The 9,806-nt window shown below is 38.0% G+C and overlaps 1 pseudogene; it reads right to left on the bottom strand.

Moving 5' to 3' along the window:
- LOC102839773 overlaps window positions 1-9,532 on the bottom strand; it is a 168,063-nt pseudogene extending 158,531 nt beyond the window's left edge.
- Window positions 9,533-9,806: the final 274 nt, after the last annotated feature.

Consider the following 9,806-nt stretch of genomic DNA (forward strand, 5'->3'; position numbering starts at 1 on the left):
GGCATGGCAATGGCTCTCCGACATACATTTTGATCTTTTCCTTCTTTCTTGTCTTCTTAATGACTTTTTGTTTCCTTCCTGTATGATGTTCATGATGTCTGGTCTTTAGTCTTTAGTGAGTAATGTGTCTAATCTGTTCTTCAGATGATCTCTAAATTCAGGTGGGATATGTTCAAGGTCATATTTTGGTTTTCGTGGACTTGTTTTCGTTTTCTTCATCTTAAATCTGAATTTGCATATGATCAATTGATGGTCTGTTTTACAGTCTCCCCCTCACCTTGTTTTGGCTGATCATATGGAACAATATTGAATAGGAGTGGTCATAAAGGACATCCTTGTCTGCTTTCTGTTCACAAAGGGAAAGCATATAAATTTTTCCTCTTTGCTTTTAACAATTCCTTTAAGTTGACTTTCTGTTTAGTATATAACTGAATATTACAAGTCATTATAACCTTCTGATTTTGTTTTGTTTTGTTTTACCATATATTTTCATGATATAGCCTCAGTAATGTGGCACTGTGGGTTAAATGTGCTGTATTGCAAAGTTGGTTTGAACCACAAGGTTGGTAGTTCAAGCTCACCAACCGCACCTTGGAAACCCTATACGGCATTACTATGGGTGGGAACCTACTCAACAGCACTTAACAACAACAATATAGCCTCAGTAGATACATGATTATAATTCCTATATATAACCAACTATTTTTCCATCACATAGCAACAGTTTGCAGATTCCCTAGACTATTGCAAAGGTGTGTTCACTGTTTTTCACCACTCAGCAAGTCTCACATTTATAGTCTGTTGCCTTCCTGATGTGATGCTATAGGATAATGCACTGGTCTGTAAGGTTGGTTTGAACCATATGGATGGTGGTTCAAACTCACCAACCATTCCTCAGAAACCCTGTACAGGGTTGCTATTAGTTGGATCTGATTTAATGGCCCTTAACAACAACAACAACAAATCCCAAAAAATTTCAATACCTTATTTATTCCTGGTAACAAATTTTGGGTACTTTAGGATGTGTTTGGTGTCCCGGTATAACGCTGTAGGATAAGCACTGGACTTCTACCCACAAGGTTGATGTTTCAGAGTCATTCCTTGGAAATCCTATATAAGGTTGCTATGAGTCCTAACTGACACAACAGCACTTAACAACAACTTAGACTTCAACAGTGCTTTCTTGGCCCATGTAATGGCAAAGCATGGCATTATGTAGGCATCAAGCATGGTTTGATCAGGGCTCTGGCTTCACTTCTTTGTAGCACTTAACGCAGCCTTCTGCTTTGTATTGGGTTAGTCCTCAGTCTGGCTCACCTCATTAAATGAAATGGCTGCTGGTGGCTAAAGAGACTAACGTTTTCTTATTTACAAATAATAATTCATTTATTTCTGAATTTCACAGTTTTTCTGTCACATTAGTAGAGAGATGGGTGCTAAAGTTGCCAATGAGCTCTGATTCAAAACTAAGTTATGGTGATACTTCTCATTGAATCCCTTTGTAGTAACAACATGTACTCCTGACAAAATATAAGGAGACAGGAAATCTCAGTCAATTTGTCTATTTTCACAAGGTTTTTTGCTTTATTTTGTTTTTCAGGGTATTCCGTACTGAACAGATTTCTTTCTTACCAGACTCTGAACCCAATTTCTCTCTTCTTGGCCTCAAGTGGAACAACATTCTTCTTTCCCTAGTTATGTCTAAAAGCAAGGAGGTGTATGATTGTTGGTAAAAATGAGAAAATCATGGGAAAAGGACTGTTTCAAGAAAAAACACTCTAGTGTACTACTTCCTTTAGGACCTTCTTCTTGGTCATAGAAGTGCCAGTGAAAAGAGGAATAAATCTTCATTTTAAAAGAAGGAACTGTTGGGATGACGTTACCCTCCACCTTATATATGCACTAGAATTTAGAGATCTAGTAGCGATGAGGAAGTTCTACTCTCTCATTTCCATGCTAGAGCCAGAGAGGGTTCCTGGATAGTTCCTGGATACTGTGCCCAGGATAGTTGCATTTTAAAATCTTAGTTTTTGCTATTCTATTCCTTTTTGCTACGGTGTAGATAAGCATATCGTTTTTGAGTAGAATTCAAATCACTTCCTTAATAATTAATTCAAACAGGATGCTTGGATGAAATTAGTCCATTGAACAAGTGGATTATTTGAACATCAGTTTCCACAATTTGAGACCAGAGTTAGATGGTGCCTGTCTACCACTACCAATTGCTCTGAATTGCTCTGAATCACATTAGAAAACCCTTGGGCAGAATTGGAAACAAATGTGAAACAAAACTCACAATCATAAAAAAAGACCAGGCTTACTAGGCAGACAGAGACTGGTGGAACCTCAAAACTGTGACTGTTGGCACTCTGCAATTGAACTTGCCCTTGTGGTTCAATTTTCAGCTAAGCTATCAGCACTGGACAGTTAACCACAAGGTTGGTGGTTCAAACCCACCAGTTACTCCTCAGAAAGCCAAACAGGGTTGTTATGAGTCACATCTGACTTGATGGCACACAACAACGTATATGTCTATAGGGGGATAACAACACTAGTGAGGTACACACACAGTAGAATGGTTAATCATTTGAGATCAAAAGGGCAGTATCTACCCAAGAACAAATTTCAGAAGGGTTAGGAAAGAAGGAGGAATGGACATAAGAAACACAGACAGGAAATGGGATAAGTGATATTACATTGAGGAGACTGCAACCAATGAGATAAACCAAAGTACATATGATTTGCTGAATGTAAAACTGATGATCTGCTCTGTAAACCTCCACTCAATTCACAATAAAAAGTTTTGTTTTTTTTTAAAAAAAGAATGAATTCAATAATTGGAGTAGATCATGTGTTCATGTATAAACTCTGGATTTATTTAAAATGTTCTGCTGCATGTTCTATTTCCTTTTTATTGGAAATCTCCCAAGACAGGCATTCATCCCTCTGACTGGATGTCTGCGATATGTACAGGGATGTTCTGAAGATTGTCAGGGAAAAATGCTTCCTCTCTCTAAAAATGTCCTGGGAAATTTCAGAAAAGAAAATTTGGAAAAGACACATAAATCACTCAGAAGTTGTAGCAAACAATATGAAATTTGGTGATTCAAGCTCATAATTCTCTCTCCAGTTGCCAAAACCACCTTTTGAGAGCATACATGGAACTAGCTCTTGAAATTCAGTCTTTTCCTATTGCAGTGCTTTTTATGATTTAGATGTCACAACTAAGCACAGAGTACATTTTAACACAGTATCAGTTGTGACAACAGATTAAAGACTTAGCCATCTGCTGTTGGATAGAATACAGCTGTCAGTTCTGTTGGTGCACAACCAGTCTAAATTGCTCAAGGCTTCTGGGACAAGCAGGACATCCAGGATGTCTTAGAACTTCTCACATAGGCAGCTATCCTATTTCCAAAGCTGCTCAAATGTCAGCAATTTCATCCATATGACAGATGCAAATGAAGCCTTTGGCTGTTTCCAACCTTCTTTATTTTGTATGCTAGGATGGAGTGAACTCAAAGGAATAAGTATTCAAAGGAAGAATAGCTATCATACTATCATTGTGCACAAAAACAGGTGGATGCAAATTCTTCACTTTATTGCTTTGTTTGGATTGCTTCATTCTCTTCCACTCAGACTATCTACCTCTCTCTATAACCTGTTTTGTATTCTGCTGGAGGATCTAGCTCCTCCTCCCCAAAGAGAGAATGCTAAATTGTTTTCAGATAAAAATGTCATCTGCCTTCCTCAAAATGAGAAATTCAATCATACAAATGACTGTACAAATGATTGTGGAGGCTGGTTCTCCATTTCCAACATGGTGTCACTTAAAATGAGATGTTCTTCAGCAGCTGTTGTGCATTATTATGAAGGCTGAGAGCCCATCCTACCAATCATAACAGAAGATACCCAATGCTGCAGCTCCCTCCCTCAAACAAATCACTTCAGGCTGTAAAATCTTAATTGTCAATACCAACAAAGAGAGCAGATGACATTTGGGAAGTTTGATGCACGACACTCGGAGTACAGGCCAGACCCAGAAAATGGGAATGGTTTTCCCAGTGCCAACACTGACTGGTTTGTAGTCTGGGCACAAATGAATACGTCTTCCAAGTGTGCCATTTTTCTGTGAGCTTAAGGTATAGAGGGATGGAGAGTCTTCAGTAGGGAGGAGCTCACAAAACTTAGGGGTATGTCAGTTGGCCTCCACCAAACTTCTATAACATCGTGTCAACAGAATATTTTTCAGGTATTACTAGCCTTCAGTGTTTGAATTTCTTTTTCTTTTTCAGATAAATTTAGAACATATTTTAAAGATTCCTCCCTTTTGCTATTGTTGTTGGGTGCCATTGAGTTGGTACTGACTCATGGCTACCCTATAGACGGCAGAACGAACCACTGCACATTGCTACATATGAGCCCATTGCTGCTTCCACTGTGCCAATCTGTCTCATTGGGGGTCTTCCTCTTTTTCGCGGACCTTCCAATTTACAAAGCATGATGTCATTGTTCAGGGACTGGTCCCTCCTGATAATATGTTCAAAGTATGAAAGATGTAGTCCGGTCATCCTGGCTTCTTAGGAGTATTCTGGCTCTACTTCAAACACAAATTTGTTTGTTCTTTTGGCTGTCAGTGGTACTTTTAATATTCTCCAACACCATAACTCAAATGCATCAGTTCTTGTATGGTTTTCCTTATTCACTGTCCAACTTTCACATGCATTTGAGGTTATTGAAAATACCATGGCTTAGGTCAGGTGCACCTTAGTCCTCAAACTTATATCTTTGCTCTTCAACACTTTAAAGATTTGCCTAATGAAATATATTGCATGATTTCTTGACTGCTGTTCCATGATTATTGATGGTTGATCCAAGCAAAATGTAGTCTCTGACGACTTCAATCTTTTCTCCACTTATCTTGGTGTTGTTTATTGGTCCAGTGGTGAGGATTTTTGTTTTCTTTACATTGAGATGCAACCCATACTGAAGGCTGTTGTCTTTGGTCTTCATTGGTATTTTAAGTCCTCTTTGATTTCAGCAAGAATTATTGTATGACCTGCATATTGCAGGTTGTTAATGAGTCTTCCTCCAATCCTGATGACACGTCTTTCTTCGTATAACCCAGTTTCTCAGAATATGTGCTTTACATACAGATCGAATAAATATGGTGAAAGAATACAACCCTTCTCCTAATTTTAAACCATTCAGCACACACTTCTCCTAATTTTAAACCATTCAGAGTTCCCTTGTTCATTCAAATAACTATGTACAGGCTTCTCATGAGCACAGTTAAGTGTTCCAGAGTACTCATTTTCTGCAATGTTGTCCATAGTTTGTCATGATCCACAAAATTGAAAGCCTTTGCATATTTAATAAATAAGTAGACATCTCTCTGGTATTCTCTGCTTTCAGCCTAGATCCATTTGACATCAGCAGTGGTATTCCTTGTTCCCCATTGTCTTCTGAATCTGGCTTGAACCTGTGTAAGTTCTCTATCAAGTGTATGGTTATAGCCTTTTCTGAATTATCTTTAGCAAAATTTTACTTGCATGTGATATTAAGGATATTGTCCAATGATTTCAGCTTTCCATCGGGTCACCTCTCTTTGGAATGGTCACAAATATGGATCTCTTCCAGTCAGTTGGTGAGATAGTTGCAAAATCTCTTGGCATGGATGAGTGAGTGCCTCTAGTGCTGCATCAGTTTGTTGAAAGACTTCAATCTGTTTCTAAAGCCTTTTCTTTGCCAATGCTTTCAGTGTACCTTGGACTTCTTTAATATCATTGGCTCTTCATCATATTCTACCTGCTGAAATGGTTGAACAGTTACCATTTCTTTTTGGTACAATGACTCTGTGTATTCCTTTCATTTTTTGATGCTTTCTGCATCAAACAATATTTTGCCCATAGAATCCTTCAATACCTCAAGTAGAGGCTTGAATTCTTTCTTCAGTTCCTTCAACTTGAGAAGTGCTGAGCATGTTCTTCCTTTTTGGTTTTCTAACTTTGCCCATTTCGTTATACCATTTGACCTCTGAAATTTTCTACTCAGCTCTTTTACCTCATTTCTTCAATTTGCTTTAGCATCTCTATGCTGGAGAGCACGTTTCAGAGTCTCTTCTTACATCCATTTTGGTTCTTGTCTTTTCCTTCTTTCTTGTCTTCTTAATGACATTTTGCTCTCTTTCTGAATGATGTTCTTGATGTTACCCCACAACTCTTCTGGTGTTAGGTCTTTAGTATCTAATGCATCGAATCTGTTCTTCAGATGATGCCTAAATTCTGTTGGGATATATTCATGGCTTTAGTGGACTTGTTTTAATTTTATTCAGCTTCAGTCTGAACTTGCGTATGAGTAATTAATGGTCTGTTTCCCAGTCTACCACTGGCCTTGTTTTGGCTTTTCTATCTTCTCTTTCTACAGATGTAACCTATTTGATTTCTTTGTATTCTATCTGGTAAAATGCAAATATAGTCATCTTTTATTTTGTTTAAAAAAAGTATTAGTAATGAAGAAATCATTGATCCTACAAAGTTCTATCATGTGATCTCTAGCATCATTTCCATCACCAAGGCCATATTTTTCAACTACTGAGCCTTCCTCTTTATTTCTAACCTTTGCGTTCCAATTGCCAGTAATTATCAATACATTTTGATGGCATGTTTGTTCAATTGTAGACTGAAGAAGTTGGTTGTTGTTGTTGTTAGGTGCCATCCAGTCAGGACTGACTCATAGCAACCCTATGCACAACAGAACGAAACACTGCCTGAACCTGGACCAACCTGACAATTATTGCCATGCTTGAGCCCATTGATGCTGCCATTTTGCCAATCCATCTCGCTGGGGGTCTTCCTCTTTTTGTCTGACCCTCCACCTTACCAAACATGATATCCTTCTCCAGTGACTGCTCCCTCCTGACAATATGTCTGAAGTATGAGAGACAAAGTTTTGTGGTCCTGGCCTCCAAGGAGCACTCTGGCTGAACTTCTTCCAACCTAGATCTGTTTGTTCTTTTGGCAGTGATTGGCACTCTCAATATTCTCCTCCAACACCATAATTTTATGCATCAATTCTTCTACCATCTTCCTTATTCACTGTCCAGATTTTGCATGCATATGAGGTTATTGAAAATACCATGGCTTGGGTCAGGTGCACCCTAGTCTTTAAGAAGTTGGTAGAACTCTTCAATTTCATCATCACTTGCTTTAGTGGTTGGTACATAAATTTGAAAAATAGTGGTATTATGTGTTTTTCTTTGTAGGTGTATGGATATTATTGTATCACAGACAGTGTTGTACTTCAAGACACATTTTGATATGCTGTTTTTATGACGAATGCACTGCCATCCTTCTTCAATTTGTCATTCCCAACATATGATTGTCAGATTCGAAATGGCCAATTTTTGGTTCACTAATGCCTAGGATGTTGATGCATATGCCACTTAAAAGCAACTTTGTTGTTTTTTATATGTGCCATTAAATTGGTTCCAACTCACAGGAATCCTTTATAGGGTCTATGATGAATGGCTGGTAGGTTTGGATTTCTGACCATTTGATTAGTAGTCCTGTGCTTATCTTACAACACCACACCAGGAACATCTTAAGTCTATGAATTAAGGCTATGGCAGAATCTTAAGACTGGGGGGGAAGCAAGCTAATTATTCAAGACACCTGCCAGATGACAATTTAATGGTAAATGTATAACAAATTTATTCTACTGTGCTGAGATAATTATTATCCCCCAAAGAAGTGGAGCAATAAATTAAAGTGCATTAGCTTCCTTGTTTGGCATCCACAGAGATGGTGAAAGGAAGAAACAAATAATTACTGAATGTCCATTTGGGACTCAGTGTAAGGTATTTTCACATACATCATCGAATATAGCTGTAGGAAATGGTTTGATACAAATTATAATTTTTGTTTTCACAGGTGAGGATATCAAGGCTAACAACATTTAAATTGTCTCATTTCTACAGAGACTGCGTTAACAAGAATTTGACTGGCTTCACGCTCATTTTTAGTATATATTTCAACTCTGGGTGTATGACTTTAAGTATGTAGATTTCAGTAAACCTTTTCCTACCTTGGGCCTGCTTCATATTTAAAGCATGCACTATATAAGAATATTATGATTTAGGGAAACAAATTGCTCATATCTCAAATAATAAAAAGTTTCTCTTCTGCATTTATACTTTCTCAACCTTCTATTCCCTTTTCCTATTTATATGAGCATAGGAATTTGGAACCGAGTAAAACAGTAATCTTAGGAAAACTGTGATGATGATCCTCTAGAAAATACTTAAATTCTAAACCTTGGCAAAAACCTCAACCTTTCAACAACAACAAAAATAACAGAGAGAAAGACACACAAGTACCTCAGAGAGACTCTGTGTCTCCTACTTGAGTTGGTTGCTCCTTTTGGAAAGAAAACACTGGTCTTAGATCTCATTGTGAACTGAGAACATCTTATGAAAAGTGAACGATGCTGAGGCTAGCTTGGCCACTGCCCAAATTGCTAGTATGGATTTGAGAGTTTGCACTCAGCCTCGGAAACCCTGTACAGGGTCACTATGAGTCAGAACCGACTCCATGGCATACAACAACAACAACAATAACTAAGGGAGTCCAAGGTTAAGGGACCCAGAGGGACAAACCACACCAGCTTACTTTGTACAGATGTTCAGGAAAGAAAAATTCAAATCCAAGGGTCAGATCAGGACTGAAGATGAAAGTAGAGAGTTAAGAGTTTAGTCAGGTAGAAGCAGAGAGCTGAGCAAGAGAAGAGCATAAACAAGAGTGAAGATAATTATCATAAACAGTCTTGAAGCATCTATAAACATTTCACATCAAACTGATCAGTTTTTAAGGTATAATAGATGTAAGGTGAGTGGATCTATGATAGAGTAAATAAGTACCTAGGATGAAATTTGCAACAATTCTCTATAACTTCTACGGGGTTTTTTGTTTTTGTTATCATGTTATTCTGGGTCACTTGTTCTCAATACAAACAACTAACAACTCCATTCTTTCCCCTAGATCAGAGGTGTTGGTGTTATTGCTTTGTGCCTTGGAGTCGGTTCCGACTCATAGCAACCCTGTACAGGGTTTCCGAGGCTGTAAATCTTTACGGAAGCAGAAAAACCTCATCTTTCTCCCATGGAACAGCTAGTAGTTTCAAACTGCTGACCTTGAGGTTCGCAGCCCGATTCATAACCACTATGCTACCAGAGCAGAGGTGGGGAATCCAAAATCATTTGGTCTGGCTCTGCCAGTTCTAATCATCACATTTGTTGTGAATTAGGGGTGAATTAATTAAACATTTGACCAAATATAGCAGGTTAAATTTTAAGTAGATAATTTTGTATGGTCCACGAATGATGTTATAAATTTTGGCAGAAAAAGGTTTCCTATCCCTGCCCTAGAGAATGCTTCCCCCACCCTCCCCTTTCTGTGGTGATAATCCTTTGGAGCTTCTTGCTGATGTTGTTGCACTTGTTTAACATATTTTCTTACCTCTCATTTCCTGCCATGCTTGCTATTATTTATATTATTCCAAATGGGAATCACATGTTTTTACATTTCCCATTTAGCTCTACAGTCAAACATCTGCTTCTTTTTTACAAAATTCTATGATTTTTTTTTTTTTTTTTTTTGGCCTGTGGAGGCACAGGACTATTGCCTGTAATATAAAGATGGAGGAACTCAAAACATCCAGATTATCCTCTGTCTAGGAGCCCAGCAGGAACCTAGCCTTTTATATAAGCTTATTCCTTTAGTATTATACAACAAACAATCTTGTACATA

Source organism: Chrysochloris asiatica, unplaced genomic scaffold, assembly GCF_000296735.1.
Source record: "Chrysochloris asiatica unplaced genomic scaffold, ChrAsi1.0 scaffold00189, whole genome shotgun sequence".
NCBI classification, from domain to species: Eukaryota; Metazoa; Chordata; class Mammalia; order Afrosoricida; family Chrysochloridae; genus Chrysochloris; species Chrysochloris asiatica.